Consider the following 16,280-nt stretch of genomic DNA (forward strand, 5'->3'; position numbering starts at 1 on the left):
CATTTTCAAGACTTGTGTTTTAAACACCAAAATAAATATTATCTTAGCCATAATTCAGATAAAGGGGATGCCCACCAGCAGGTTTGCAGCTGCTGCTTGAAAAACACAGGAAGGAACACAATTGCCCAGTCACCTTTGTGCCCATGGTACCAGTTTTCACTGAGGTACAACTGAGCAGGAAGCTGAAATTCTTCAGGGCTAGGGCCTCATTCAGCAAAAGCAAGGAAAGCAGCAGCATGCCTGTTGGTGATCCCTGTAGACATTTACCAAACCAGCCTCTTCTGAAGGGAAAACCCATTGATTAAATTCATTCTCTTCCTCCTCCTTTGCTTTGCTAAAGATTGCTGCAGGCGATAGTTTTTAAATTAATATATTATTAGAGTGAAAGCAGTGATGGATCAGAGCTGGAGTTCTTTCTACTCCCACTTCAGATATTGTTTTAAAGATTCTTGCATTGATTGATTTTGAGAAAATTGTGTATGTTTCTCTCTTTGTGCAGATGTTAAGGCTGCAGTTACTTCATGAGGTTTTGGAACTAAAGTGAGCTGCAGTACAGCTATACCCAGTATCCTTGTTATTGCTTTATCCACCAGCAGAAAAGCAATGGGAACTGTCCTCAAATAAAGTTTTATTCTAGAGAACAGTACCACATGGAGATCACTGAACAGCCAGGAGCCACTGTTTATGAGACATTATTTGATTCTTTGAATTTAATTTGTTCTATTTCAAGCAGAAATCTGTGAACCAGAAATCAAAGAAAACTTCATTTCAGAAGCAACTGACTACAGCAGGTTTGAAGCAAAATCTTTTACTCAGCAGCTGCCCCAGAGCTGAGTAAATATTTCACTCAGAGCTGCTCCATAATATTCCTGTTGCTGGCCACGAGGTCTGTGAAGCAGGAAGGGATCCCTGGTGTGTTTGTCCCATGGGCATCCCTGCTGTACAAATGGCTTCAGGGCAGCCCAGAACTTCCAGCTCCTCCATCCCAGCTCTCTCATGGGAACATTGACATTTTTAGGAGCTCTCTTTCAGGATGTTATTACCCTAGAGGCAGGAGCAGAGTGTGGTCAGGTTCTGAGCCTTGAATTCATTAACTAGGTACCCAGGGACCCAGAAGAGTGTCCAAGAAATCAAAATCTCAAAGTAACTGGACTAAAGTGAAATGTCAGACTTACATTCTTCATTGCTTGTTGTAAGGTTTCTGCAGACAGCATTTTAAATTATTTAGCTCAAAACAGAATTTGGATGCCACAAATGGGGAATGTTTACACAGTCTTAGACATATCAAGCACAGCTTTTTATTTGCAGAGAGACTTATAAAACAAACCAATTACCTCCAAACATGACACAGCAGTATTGACTCTGAATCCTTCCAACTCATGCCTGGCAGGCTTGACTTTGATTTGAAGGGTAATTCTGAAGAATGGTTTAATTTGGGTTTTCCTTCCTGTAGTTAGGCTGCAGGTATCTGACAAAAACATTTGTGAGGTAAATGTTACTACTCACAGTCTCTGTATTGTTGCTGCAAATTATTCATCTTTGGGTATTGTGAGAGTGGTAAAAAACCATTGGAAATTGTGAACATTTTCTTACAATAGCATTGTACATCTAATTCTTTTTCTCCTGGTGACATTCTCAGATGTGTCAAGTGACTGGATCTTTTCCAGGCCATTCTGTACAACTTACAGAAATCTTTCTAACTCATTACTGAGTTTCAATAACCACAATACACTGATTAGACTAATAGTTGGCTTGGACTAGCACTTACAGGCTTTCTTACTTTAATTGAGATGCGTGCAATATGGAGTGTAACGGGCCCACAATTAAACAGATTCTTTCTTAGAAATTGCCCAGCAAGAATGGATGATCCCCATTCACATTTTCAGTTGAAAATGAAAAATATATGAGAACTGTGGTCTTAGTTTCTTTTTTCTTTTACTTTTTTCCACAGGTGAGGAATATATCTGTAAGCCTCAGGATACATCCATGTGTCTAAGAACTTACTATTTTTGTGTGCGTCAAAATTTGGATATAGAGCCAAGTAGAATTTACACTACACAGTAAGACTCTGAGTTATAACACTACTGATCTCTATTGATGTCACGTCCTGCAAGTGCCATAGGACTGAACTCTGACTAATTTGTAACCCATTCATAGAGTTTTGGAAATTTCAAGGGAAAATCATTGTCTTAAGCATAAGAATTTTGCTGACTCCATGATGTAAAACTGCTGCATATTCTCATTCTTCAGATGATGATGATTGAATATATAATTTTATTTTTCAGACTAGAATGTTCATAAGACAGCTAGCAAGCCTGCTTCAGACTGATTTGACCTGCAAGAACATCTTTCACCTACTTTTTATTTCATGGCTCAGGACATATTTGTTCACTTCATCTTTCGGTAATTTTCATTTTGATTCTAGGTACAAATGAAGAAACAATCTTCCAGTAGAAAATCTGATGAACCTGATCTGATCTAAGGACTTGAACACCTAGTCCTGATTTCTCTGCATGGTCTCACCTGGATTTCCCAGCTGAGCTGGGCCTATGCTTCTAAGCTGTCAATGCAGAGCAGACATTGCCAAGGAACTAATTAATGATCTACAGGGGTTGGGTGTCCCCTCCTTTTCTGTTCTTTATACACAGGCCCACATTTCAGTGTTGTGTCCTTCTGTGATGTTCAGCACACAGGATCCAGTTTTATCTTTGCAGCAGTTACCTGGCTGATGATTTCCCATTGTTCTGAAAAGGCTAAATATTTCCTGCTCTCTCCTGAGACACTTTTACTTATTATCTTTTCAAGCTGCTTCTTTGAGCTGGAATCCCTCCAGAGAGTTCTTAGAAGGTCAGGTCTGGTTGGTTTTTAAAAATGCAGTATTCAGCTAATTCCTAATAGTTGTTTAACAGTTGAGATGTTTTTTTTTTGCTTCCCCTCAGGCCTGCTCTGGCCATTTCTGTGACATTTCAGTTGTGGGGATGCTGCAAATCTGAGGCTGTTTCTTAGGTTGCACCAAGAGTGGGCTGTGATTTGAGTGTCCATCAGATGCAGATGAGGCTCACAGAATAAGCTCTCTTCACCTCTTCTGGGATTTCCAGGCCCTGGAAGCATCTCCCTAGTGGTCTGCACAGGTGATCTAGAGACAAATTGCCTTTAGGTGCTTATGTACCAAGCCAGCCACTTGGATATCACAGTATCACCAGGCCAATGTATAGCTGGGTCTTGGTTTTAAGCCCAGTTGTCTTTAGAAGTGTGACAGCTTCTTCAATGGCAGGTTAAAAAACAAAATCAACCACTGACAGACAGTTTTGAACTTTTGGGGGTGACTCTTGTTTTTGTTTAGGCACGTGAAGCTCATTTCTTCAAGGTAAAATAAACTTGGGAATTTCCATCATCTGCAGAGTGTATGAGACAACTGTATATTTGGCAAGAAAATTTCTACTTCTAAGTCAAAACCTAATTAATTTAAAGACCTACACAGGGGGGCACAACTTGAGGAGGTAAAATGTTGCAGTGGTGTGTGTTTTCATGGTCCATGATGGCATTTACAGTGCCGAGGAGCTGGATGTCCCAGATGGACATGGACTGACTTCAGGAGGAGTTCATGCATACTCCTGGATTAGTTACTTTGATGCTGAGCTAGAGAAGAGTTTGGGCTTGCTTTTAAGTAGAGCTGCTGGCAGGTTTGTTTTTAAAAATAAAGCAGATAATGGGCTTGTTTCCCTCCTCCCCCTCCTGTTCAGTCCAATCTAAGCTCTCAGCATCTAATGAGCATCTGCTCATTCTTCTTTGAACTCTGGAATTTCAAGGTAGGTACAAGTTTGCCATGATGGCAACTTCTGGGTTTAATGAATACTACTGCACAGACTGAGGCATCATGAAGGGAAACCCAGACAGATACTGAAAGTACAAATTCTGTCTTGTTAATATTCTTTCTCCTGGTGTTGTCCTTTTCTTTCCCCACCTGCACCTCAAACTCCCACTCTATAGAGGCTTCCTTTGTGCATGATTAGTCACAGCTCCTTCCTGCCAAAATAAACCTACCTGCATTTTAATTGTTGTCATATCTGAGTGCCCTGAAATTCTCTCTGACTTTGTTTGAGCAGTTCATCCCTTCTCATTTCCATCCTTCTTCTTGCTGGTAGAAGGTGTTTATTACAGGGTGTGAGAGGCCACGAGAGGTCAGTGAATGTTGTAGGTGCCCTTTCAATCAACTGCTTATTAATGTTATTACCTAACATTATTACCTAACATTTTTGCAAAGCTGTGCTCAATATGGAATATTTTTAGGGCAGCTTTAGAAATTGTGTATCTTTTGTGAATTTTTCTTTGCAGAGCAAAGCTGAAATAACCAACTAAAATATTTCATCTTGTAACTTGTAAATTTCACCCATCCTGTGACTTTAAAGGCAACTTATAGTTATGAAACTACAGAAAAGCCATGCTGCCTCAGAAAATGCAAGAAAAAAAAGGCCCATATTTAACTTAGAAAGTACTTTCTTTTGAATATGATGAAAATTTCTTCTCACTTTCCTCCTAAGAAACAGCTCTGAGTGTTCCAACTGAATTGCAAATAGTTGTTAGGCTGTAAGAGATGGAAAGGATTGGTACAAGCTGTAACACAGCTACAGAAGTCTTAGTGGTAGACTATAGAAAATTAATTTGTGTCCTCTGTTGTAGATAGAGGTGGAATCTTCATTAACAGTTTTTAATTCATACATCTTTTTCTCAAAGGGGCTTATAGCTCAAAGGTCTTCCAAACTTAGGGAATATGATCTGAGGCTGTTGAGCCTTTCAGAACACAGAAAGTCTCCTTTTAGGGAGGAACATCCAATACAATCTAAGCAGCTCATCTGAGAGTACTGGAGACCTCTGGTTGTTTAAAGTCAGTGCCAGATGACTGAATGGAACAGTCATCCCAAGGAATTCTTAGGCATGAATATTCTTGCTGCCACATCTCAGCTGGCCCAAAGGATGACATAGAGTCATAGAATAAGCTGAGTAGGAAGAGATCCTCAAGGATCATCAAGTCCAACTCCTGCCCCTGTACAGGAGTGTCCCAAGAATCTCATGCTGTGCCTGAGAGTCCAAATGCTTCAGGAACTCTGTCAGGCTGGTGCTGTGACCACTTCCCTGGAAATCCTGTTCCAGTGCCCAGTTCTTCACCTCAGAGTGAAGAACCTTTTCCCAATATCCAGCCTAAACCTCTCCTGTCACAGCTTCAGGCCATTCCCTTGGTCTTGTCACTGGTGGCCAGAGAGAAGAGATCAGTGCCTGCCCCTCCTCTCCCCCTCAGGAGGAAGCTGTACATACTTAATGCAAATATTCAGACAGGGTGTGTGCAGGAAAAATTGCTGTATTTAGTCACGATTTTGTCTGGTTATGTTTTAGAGATGGGAAAACAAAGTGAGAGACAAATGTCAGGAATAAACCTTGTGCCTTTCTGAGCAGGATCTGCCAGCTCTCACAGAGGTGAGTAGAGATTCACCTGCGGAGCAGTGGGGAGAGGGAGAGCTAGGTTTGGAGCTACCCGACATTGTCCCATAATTGAAACCATCCGAGGTGCATAGGGAGGGCGGTGCCGGCCCCAGGGATGCTCTCCAGACCGGGAGCATCTCCGGGGGGATGCTGCGGGAGCTCTGGGTTTGGCTGGCCGTGCATCGCCACCTGGTGCCTGGCGGGGAGAGAAGCCCGAGGAGCCTTCTATTGCGCCTCTGGAAGGTGCCAGGGCAGCTTCCCCTCTGCCAGCCGTGAGTCCCTCTGCAAGCCTGTGAAATGCCGCTAAAATGCCCGGAGAACTTTCCAAGGGTCTAACAGTTATTAGCTGTGGCCAAGGGGGATGATGATTTTGGGCTCAAAACTGGTGCTGTGGTTGCTGTCCTGTCCTCCCAGTTTAAGGATCTTTGCCCCCTGTCAGCTTTGAAGCTGGTCTTCTCCACATTCATTCTGTGTCACCAAAGCTAGTTTTTCCCTTATAATGAAGGGAAAAAGCGGAGCTGGTGATGTGAGAAATATATACATATATATATACATTTAAGCACTGGTAAAGCATTGCTTAATGTTGGAACAAATGCCTTATTTTCATCTACAGGATCTTTTCTTTTATATAAAAAGACATAAATGATGGAAGAAATTATGTGAAATTAAGAAAAATTATGTAATTCTGCTCATGCATCACAGATGATGGCACACTGTGCCAGCAGAGAAAAACAGAGCCCAAGTGAATTAAGACAATCTCACTGCAAGGTGCTCAGTCTGACAGGGGTAGGTGGCTCATTCTGATTACCAAAAAGACTCAGGATATTTTTGCTTTGTTCAGAAAAAGACAAACAAGCAAACTATAAAAAAAACAGCTCAGTACTTTAGCATATTAAAATAAAGAAATCATTTAAGCTTTGGGATGTCTAAGGGCTTCACTAGAATCAGAAAACACTCTGATTGTGGATAAATAGAAAAGACCTTAGACCTTGAATACAGTAGTTGAATAGTTATTTTTGCCAAAAGTATCTTATCTTTGAGAATGAAGGAAAAACTCTTTTTAGGGTAAAGTTACTACCTGTTAGAACACCAACTGTAGGTATAAAATATATTTATACATTGGTAATTGATTTTATCTACATAAAGGGCTTTCAGGAGCCCATATCTACAGTATGAAAGCTCCTGTTGTTGATTGCACTTCAATTTGAGCACACTAATTAAAAAATCAGCATGATAAGTCTTATTAAAAAGCAGCAACATGCTTTTTAAATATTGTGATTTTTTATTTTTATGTTTTATATTAATATTTATTGTATTAAGTAAACAATAATTTTTAAAATTTGGTCTGAGCCCCAGAAAACTTCACATAATGTAAAGTTAGCTATGACTGCAGATGTTTAGCTGGAAGGATTTCCTGGAAGTGCAACATTAGCAAATCTTCTCTCTTTTAACCTGGCTGTAGTTCCTGTAAACACCAGCCAGTACAATGCTGAGTGCCCACTGCAGAACAAGCTTAAAATAATGGTAAATAATGTTTCATACACCCTTTGGGAAATCAAAACACAGGAAACCCATTTGGACTAGCTGTATAAGCACAAGGATACAACAGAAGATAGTTGTATTGTGTAGAGCTAAACAAAAGATAGATGCTCTTGGAAGAGATTGATTCTAGACTCGAACTAAGAAACCATCACCTGTAAAGAATATTATTGCTTGAAAGAAAGGTGCATCTGTTCATTGCCTAGAGGCACAAACAAGTAATATTGGTGGTCAAAAGTCTAGTTATATAAAGGAAAATAATCATAGAGGGAGCAGTGAGGAAAGAGACATGGCTTTTCAGGTAATCTGCATAGTAGTGTAATTTGTACATGTCCTTCTTAGTTCTGTAAGTCCTGTGTGCAGGGATAGAATGTAAGAAAATAAAGGCAGTGCAGAAGGCGGTCTCACACCTGAGGAGCTGCAGCTGTACTAATCACCAAAGATTAGGAACAGGCCTGCCCTTAACAGGCCACAGCTGTGCCCAATAAGAAGATGAGTGCTACAAAAGAGTGGGTTAGCTGGGTGAGGAAAGCTGGAGTTTGTTGGTTGTGTTGTGAAGAGAGTTGGAATTTGTTGGTTGTTTTGTGAAGAAGCAGGAGTCAGTGCTGTGAGGAGCTGCACATGAGAAATCACTGAGAAGGTGTGGGAGCTTTGCAATAAGATGACAACAGTCCTGCATTATTTCAATGGCAGTTAATGAACTCAATATATAAAAGTAACAAAAAAACCCAAATTATTTTTCATTCAATAATTGCAAGTTTTAAAGTAATCAGAGCATTAAATTTCAAAGATTAATAACTACAAAACAACCTCTGCTGAATTAAAAGAACTTTAAGTGTTTGCAACTACATTCTCCTCTGTTTCTGTTTACAGTTCTGGTTTCTATTACTAATTGGTGAACACTTTTTTTCCTTCATACAGAATAAGACAAGAGAAATGGCTTCTGTAAGATACCTTCATGATTAAAGGTGAGTGGGATGAACCCTGTCCATGATGAAGAGTGAATCTGCTAAATGAATGGATGATCACACACTCAGGGAGGCTCCAGGGAGCTGGTGAAGGTCACCAGCACATCATAGCTTGTCCTGCACTAGGGCACTTTTCTCAAGATCTGTCTCCCAACATTACAGAGTCTTAGTAGCTAAGGAAAAAAAAAATTTAAAAAGTTTAAAAAGTTAAAAAAAAAAAAAAACCACACACAAAAAAAAAAAACCCAAAAACTCCTGCATGGAGTTTATTCAGAAAGTTAGATTATTTAAACAGGTGAGCTCTAGACTCAATAAAACAATATTGCCTCCCCTTATTTCAGGTTAAGCTTGTAAGGATACAAGTAGCTGCAGTTAAATTCATTAGACATGTTGTTCTGTTGGGTACCATCTTGTATTTGCATTAAGACAGAATGCAATTCAGGTCCCTAAAATCCAGGGATTTTAGGCATCATCCAGTCTGAAGGACCTCTTTGGGTCCCCCTGTGACCAATGTCCTTTCCACTCCTTGGTTTCACTGGAGCTGTGGCTGAAGCATCCATGCACACAGACATCCCACCCCCTCCAGGAGGAGGTGAAGTGATTGCACACAGAAGGGCACTTTCTGCTCTTAACAGCACCCACAGTCTCTCATTTTCAGCTAGTTTTGGCTGCTCAATTGCCCAGTCATCGTGAGCCTAACAAAGAGGCAGGGTACTTGTGTTCCCTGGGCAGAGCCAGATGTGCTCTCCTGGACCACTTGCTGTTCTCTATTTTGCCTTCTCAGTTGTTTTGATTTCACAGCTTTACTTCAGGTGTAATTGGGTTTTGCTCTCTTACTGCTGAAACACCAAGGAATGGAAAAAGACATAAGAGTGAAATAGCTGTTCAGCAATGAGATTAAAAAATTCCCTTTATTTTTCTTTTTTTTCTGTTTTCTCCTAAAAGGGCCTCCTACCAGGTAAAGTTTCAAGAACAGAAACACCAACCTGCATAAAAAGCAATTAGGACTACTCTGTGAAAATACACACATCTTGGAAAATCTCATTTTAATGTGTAAAGAAACTGTCATTTGAGCTGTTCACAGACCCATGACTCTGGCTGTTTTGCTGTTGGCACATCACTTACTCATGGTAGTTTTCTTTTGGAAAGACCAAAGGTACAAAGACTAAAGGTACAGTATTCCATGGCAGTGTCATGGTGTGGCACAGGTTTTGGAACAGGGCCTGCAACCCTCACCTGGAGAAACAGCACTGCTGACCAGGACAGCTGGTGGATTATCTGGCTTTTGAAAGTCTGTGCAGATTACTGCAGCTAGGAAGGCTGTAGTTTCTGTGGCCTCAAAACTGGCTCATCTTTGGGCTAGCACAAATCTTTGTGCAGTCAGGTGATAGGTGAGACTCTGGGAGCTGCAAAATAGCCTTGCCAAACCAAATGAAAAGGTGTCTTTTTCAGTCTTCTCAGTACTGCAGAATATTCACAGAAAAGCTTGTGTTAGCATAAGGAAGCAATGTGGAAACAAACAATTGGCGAGAAGGGCAGGATTGCCTCTTTTGGTGGCTGTGCTTGCTTCAGTAGGCTGCATTTGTCATCTGAAGTACAGCCAAAGGCTACTCATCTGAAAATGGCTTTGAGTCACTGCACAGCCCAGCCTGATTCTCTCTCCTTTGGAAAACACAACTCAGGCTGTCAGTGCTGTTAAGGAATCTGAAATTTGCTATGTTTCCCCTGTCTAGGTCCTTACATTGGGGGGTAACCTTGAGTAAAACAATCAGACTGGGTGGTATGCCATCATTTTTGCTTGTGTTAAAGTCTTTGTTAGCACACAGAGAAGCAGGGATCCTTGGGAATTTTGGCTTTGCCTGCCAGTGCCATTGAAATGGGAACAGGTTTGTACACACCATCATTTGCTTTTGGCAGCTGCCTCTCAAGGCCATGAAATCTTGGCTTGTTTCTCTTGCTGTAATGTTTAGGACAGGTTTACATGGACATTTCTTCATTGAAGAGAAGGAGGTGACACATAGACATTGGTCTGCTCTGATGTCAAGGATTTCATGAAATATTTGCAGGAAAGCTGTGACATTAACTGTGCCATTAACACAGAGGTACTGTAAATATGAATGGGTTGATGTCTATCCACCACAAAAAAAAGTCACATGTACTGATGGGATAAAAGCTTATATCTTCCTTTAGATAAGCTGGCAATTTTTCTTGCTAGACTATAGAAGTACATGTTTACAGACAGCTCTTTAAAATGTCACTTTTAAAGGGTGCTCACCACCTCATCTGTCCAACCTGAGAGATTTCCAGTATGGAAGGAAAAACAGTGCTAGGAAGGTTTTACTGTTTGATACTGGGACCAGAGCAAAGGTTTCTGCTGATGATAATCCCTGTTACCTTGTAATAAGTGTCAGCAACGAGCCAAGCAAAAAATGGCTGGCATTAACTGGAGCCAGTCTAACCTGGTGGTCAGCAATATTCAGCAGATCAGTGCAGAAAGATTGCCAGGGGTGTGGAGGGTGTGAAACAGCTGCCTGACACACAGCAAGCTGCAGTGGCAGCACCTGGGACAGGCACTGCAGTACGAGCACTGACAAGGTCCAGACAGGCTGTAGACATTTATAATGAATTAGTCTGGGATGAAGAGATAAAGAAGACCTCGTAAAATCACTTCAGAAGTCAGAGCAAACCATTCAAAGGGAAGCAGTATCTGCAAGGAGAGTAATCTTAGCAGGGAAAAAAAAATCAAGGTCGTTCTAACTTTGCAGCAAAGATTTTCTTGTTTCAAGAAAGGCAGCAAAATACTTTGTGTGTGAAGCATGTCAGAAAAGCTTTGACAAAAAGTGTTAAAGGAAAAGGCTGTTTACCTTGAGCCAGTGAATAGGGACAGGACTTAGGAGGTCAGCATTTATTAGCTCCATTTGTGAAGGGTAAAGTGACAGAGTTACACAATTTTTCATCACCCACCTATTAATAACAGTGGCAACTCCTGTGCAAGTCGGTGGGCATCGTGGCCAGTGGAAAATAAAGCACACACAAATACAGACAATGGGCAGAAGTAAGTGTACCCATATAAAACAGCCTGAGCTGTATCCTCAGCTACCAACTAAAGAAGACTGATATTTCATATTCTACTTTAATAGTAATGATTTCCCATTACTTTGAAAGTTTATGGTTTAATTGTCTGAATATATAAAAGCATGCAAATCTAAAGATAAGGCATGATTTGGCGTTGGGGCATCTCCATGAACATATGTTCTCAATAAAAAGCAAAAATTCAAACTAAGTTAATTTTTCAGAGCCTGATTTGACACTTGATTCTTCCAGCATGTTCCAGCCACCAACCAAAATATATGACCTTCAGTTGTCTTCAAAACAACCTGTTCAGGAGCTTTACAGATTTCCAAAGGTAATAGAACTTTAATGAAAAATTAAATACATATTCAACTGCTGCCAGATAAAGTGATTGATGCTGAAGAGAGAAAATCACTCTCTTTCTTCTGAGGGAGGGTGTATTTTCATAGATGGGGACTTTCCAAGAGCTTTTTACTTCACACGCAGGTGTGACGTGTAAGAAGCCAGAAGAGTGCTGGGCTGGTGGATGTGGAACAAAAAAGAAACATCCATCGGATGAGTTCAGGCATAGCTCTGAACTCATACCTGCTTCATGCTGGGTTAGTCACCATGAAGTACCACACCAGCTGCCTCATGCATGTTCAGTCAAGCCCCTACTTGATAGTTTTGGGGTGTTCTTGCCTTAGTTTGAAGTTCACTGGAAATATTTTAGAAAAACTGTGTTTGTTTGTTTGTGTACATGGAGAAATACAGCCCTGCAAGAGTCACCCTGGTGCAGAGCAGTGTCTGAGAGCCAGAGCAGCACCAGAATGCTTCCCTTGGGAGGAACACAGGGTAAGACAAAGCTGTTCATTCAGTTCAGAAAGAACCAGAGCAGGCTAAGCTGGGAAAACTAGAAAATGTGAAATTATATAAAATCAGGTGTAAGTGATAATCAAGAGCTAATTACCTTCTGCAAGCGGCTTACTCACAGATGTTCTGAGCCTCACAAAAAGAGAGAGGAATTTGTGAGGTAACAACAGCAGCATTATAAAATCGGTGTTACTGTTTGTGCCATTTTAGTGTAATTCATGCATTTTATTTTTTGGAAAGCAGACCTAGGGAGAACAAAGTGCTGCTACACTGGAGAGTTACCAGCAGTTCCACCTTGTGATTGAAGTTGCTGGTGCATGTGGCCAGCTCTCAGCTGCACAGGGTGTGGAGGCTTTTATTTGTCTTTTCTGTTTGAGTACGTGAATTTTTGTGTAGAATCATAGGAAATTTCAGCACAGGAAAAGGAGCTGGGCAGCTGGTAATGTGAGCTAATAGATCTGGAGAGGATTTCCAGTCATTTGGTGTTACAACTCTCCAGGATGAACCTTTTACTATAGCAGTAATAAACACTGTTTTAATACCACTCTGGTGAATTATCCTCATGTTCTGTTGGAAGACAATTCTAGAAGCTCAGACTCAGCACTGAACTCTCAAAACATCCAAGTTAAATTAATTTATAACTGGTTGGTGCCTGATTGATTTGCTGCCAGTACAGTCCAGTAGTTTAAACAGCATTCTCCATTTGTAGCAGCTACAATTCTGCGATCTTCCTGAGAAGAAATCCTACCCTCTTCTAGGTTTCATTTTGCTAGCTACATAAGCTATGCTCTTTCAATTTTTTTGCTCATAGGCTGCTTGCAGGCATGTAAAATTTCAAGCAAACATACAGTGAAAACACTGAGAAAGAAAATTTCTATGCAGTGAGAGAGGAATGGAAGAGAAGTAAGAACAGAAGAGAAAAGGAAACAAAAGTGTCTGGACAGAGTAGTATGAGGCAATGTGCAGCTGATAAATTTGGCTAGACTTTCTAACCTGATTTCTTTGTGACCTTTTTAAAAAAAAATAAAGAAGAAATTTGTTGACATATAAATTATTCCTCATAAAGTTGGTAGATGCAAAATTGTGAAGAACTGTTCTTAGTCATCTTTGAAGGAGTCATCTGCTTCTTCTGCACCATTTTGAGAAAAGCAAATTTCCAAATACTTGCTCAGAAGACTGCAGTGAAACAAAAAGACATGGGTATAACTAGAAATAGTTGCTGTTTCTTTGTAGAAAACTATCGTCCTCTGCTTCACCACCATTCCTGTACTCACCTGCCAGCCAGGTGTGCTGAAGACAAACTTGTGATACTGCTGGAGCTGATGGTGTCTTTTCTGATGTGATACTGGATTCATTTTTCATCCATAGAAAACCAGAAGTGCTTTCTTGATTGCTTTCCATTGTTCAGTAGCAGGAAACAAAATAGCAAGCTGATTTAGCACCAGTGCTTGTTGCCCTCTCTGCGTTTGTACCATGGCCAGACTACTCCACAGCAGGTACCTCGAGGTTTTTTGAAGCTGTAATTTGGTATAAGTGCATTTGGGCTGCCAGGTCTGACAGTGATAAGTGGCAAAACTCTGCATGGCTCAAATTAAGAGCAGACAGACTGGGGTATGGACTCAGACCCTCCTTGGTTTTCTGCCTATCGTGCTTCCAAAATTACTGATATGGTCCTGTACTCAGGTTGTGCCCTCTCATCATGCATTGTACTTGGATCAACAGGAATGAGTTATTGGGTTTTTTTTTTTTTCATTGCTTGAAAACCAGAAGAAAAGGCAGGAAAACTTAGGCATTTTCTTTCTTTTCTTTTTTTTTTTAATGTGATTTGATTAAGCAATAAGGTTATAGAGGTCCTTCTACCTTAAAATAAATGTCTGGGGGAAAATACATTAAAAGGAAATAAGAGGAGTCTTTAAATCGGTTTTGAACAGACATGAGAACTACCTAAAATGCTTGCACAAATGCAAAATAAAAAATAAGTCCATATTTGGAAGTAAATAGATCATGTAAATAGATCCATTTCACTCAGAGACTTCTGTGTAAATTTCTGGTTTTTACAAAGAAGTTAACTACCTCTTAAGCAAATTGCATTTCCAGGCAGAAGGTGTGTCACAAATGTAAAACTAACCAGGTGAAATCTGCATTTTGAACAGGTAACATAAAAGAAAAATTGCATTTCAATGGCTTATTCAACCTTTGTCAGATCTTTTGTAGCTCTTTTGACAGCATCAATGTAATACCATTATTTTCTGTAAATGTGCTATTTTCCTCTGCAGTTATTACAAAGAGTTCACAAGAGAACAACAAAATTATCTGAATATGCCTCTTGCAGACAGTGTTTTATTCCACCAGGAAGCTGCTCTAGGTGGAAAAGTGTGAATTTTGCTCACAGTGCATATTGAGATTCTGTGATTTACAAAATCCAGTCACTACTTTTGTTTGACCTATACTTAAATGCATGTCAAGGAGGGCAAAGAAAGCCATTCCAACCTTTCTGCTTTGAGGAACAATACAAAATCCTTGGCCATCCCTGTATGGGGAGAGGATTCCTGACCTGAACTCTTGGTTGAAGGAAATTGGTCATTTGGAAAAAACCAGGCTGATGACAGCAAGAATGTCACACTAACCTGGCATTTACCTTTTATTTCAATTGCATCTGTCTGCTTATTCTCTTTACAGAATTTATAAATGTATGATCTTTGTAAAATTTAATAATAATAATAATATTCTGATTGCTATTTATTTTAGTAAAAAAGGATAATAAAGCTTGCACTAGGGGGATATTAAAAAGGATATTAGGAGATTATAGAATAATGATAAAGTAAAAGTTGCTGCTGCTGAGGCAGATATTAGCTATGCAAAGGAAATTGGAAGACTCAGAGAGGAAAAAAAAGAAAGGGGACAGTATAAAGAGATAGATTACATTCAGAACAGTTGCCATCAGTTTTCAATGAAGATTGCAGCAGAGGCTTCTCTGACCTATAAAAATAAATAGTTGAGCACTGAACTGGGTAAAAAAGATTCTACAGGTTAAAAAAGAGGGAAATAGCATATTCTCCATCCCAGAGCTCTGGCTCAAGGTGTCAAAGATTTAATTTTTTATTTTAAATGAACACTGAATCAAAATGCCATAAATACCATGATCATCAAAAAGCAATTAATAGCTTTTTTAAGGAGAAACATTAAAAAACAAATGGCATAGACATTGCATCCTGTCATCTGACCTCAGAATGTGCAGAATTCTGAAATCTGACAGAGAAAAAGCCTTGAGCAGTGGTATATAGCAGATTGAAGCAAGACACATGTTTTTTTAAGAGATGAGAAAGTGGAACAGTTTTCTTCTAACTTACACTTAGAGCATGTGGTATTTGCAGGGGTCCTCAGGACGAGGTGAGAGATGAGGGAATCTGACTCCATGTACTTAGGAGGCTAATTTATTATTATATTATATAAAAGAATGCTATACTAAAACTATACTAAAGAGTAGAGGAAGGATACAGCAGAAAGCTACAAAGAATGGGAATGAAAAACTTGTGACTGACTCCTCAGAATCCAACACAGCTGGTGGTGATTGGTCATTAAATAAAAACAACTCACATGAAACCAATCAAACATGCACCTGTTGGTAAACATTCTCCAGCCACATTCCAAAGCAGCAAAACAGGGAGAAGCAAATGAGACAATATTGGTTTTTCTCTGAGGCTTCTCATCTTCCCAGGAGAAGAAATCCTGGCAAAGGGATTTTTCAGAAAATATGACACTGACAAGAGCACAGTATTTGATTTCTATCATGGAAAAAAATATTACTATTTAAACTGAGGGAGACAAGATTTAACAAAAAAAAAGAAAAAAGAAAAAGAAAAAACCCAACAATAACAAACCCACAAAAACAACAACAAAAAAAGGCAGGTAAACTGCTCAAAGGGCACAGGGCAGTGGGCAGTCAGGAGACAGCCTGGCTGGGGAGGTAAAAACGAGCAGGTTTGGGGATGATGTGTGTGGGCCTTTTTGATTGTCCCAATGAGCTGCTAAACATAACCTAATAATTATTGCTAAGCATTGGTGCTGCATGACAGGGACTGTGTTTCTGGATTCCAGGTGCTCAGCACACTGAGATGCTCCCATAGCAGGTGGCACGTGTGGCTTCTGTGGTGGCAGTGCCACAATTGGCCACATGCATGTTCTTCAGGGAAGCCACACAGCTCAGTGGGACATGCTGGCTGATTCCAGAGCCATCTTTAAGCTCAGAGCTACTTCTTGATCTCCATAGAGAAGCTGAGGAATGTGGACAGCCTCTGTCTTGAGACAGGTGAGACACAGGTGACTCTGGAACAGAGCAGGCCAGCACTGTTGCCAGATCATGGATTTAGA

At 40.2% G+C, this 16,280-nt stretch overlaps 1 long non-coding RNA gene across 1 annotated transcript; it reads left to right on the top strand.

The window, feature by feature from the left end:
• Positions 1-7,533: 7,533 nt before the first annotated feature.
• Positions 7,534-9,235, top strand: LOC135447387 (uncharacterized). Its single transcript, XR_010440084.1, has 3 exons — positions 7,534-7,657; positions 7,939-7,985; positions 8,931-9,235. It is a non-coding gene; the product is annotated as an uncharacterized LOC135447387 (long non-coding RNA).
• The last annotated feature ends 7,045 nt before the right edge of the window (positions 9,236-16,280 follow it).

Source organism: Zonotrichia leucophrys, chromosome 4 (assembly GCF_028769735.1).
Source record: "Zonotrichia leucophrys gambelii isolate GWCS_2022_RI chromosome 4, RI_Zleu_2.0, whole genome shotgun sequence".
In the NCBI taxonomy this organism is placed as follows: domain Eukaryota; kingdom Metazoa; phylum Chordata; class Aves; order Passeriformes; family Passerellidae; genus Zonotrichia; species Zonotrichia leucophrys.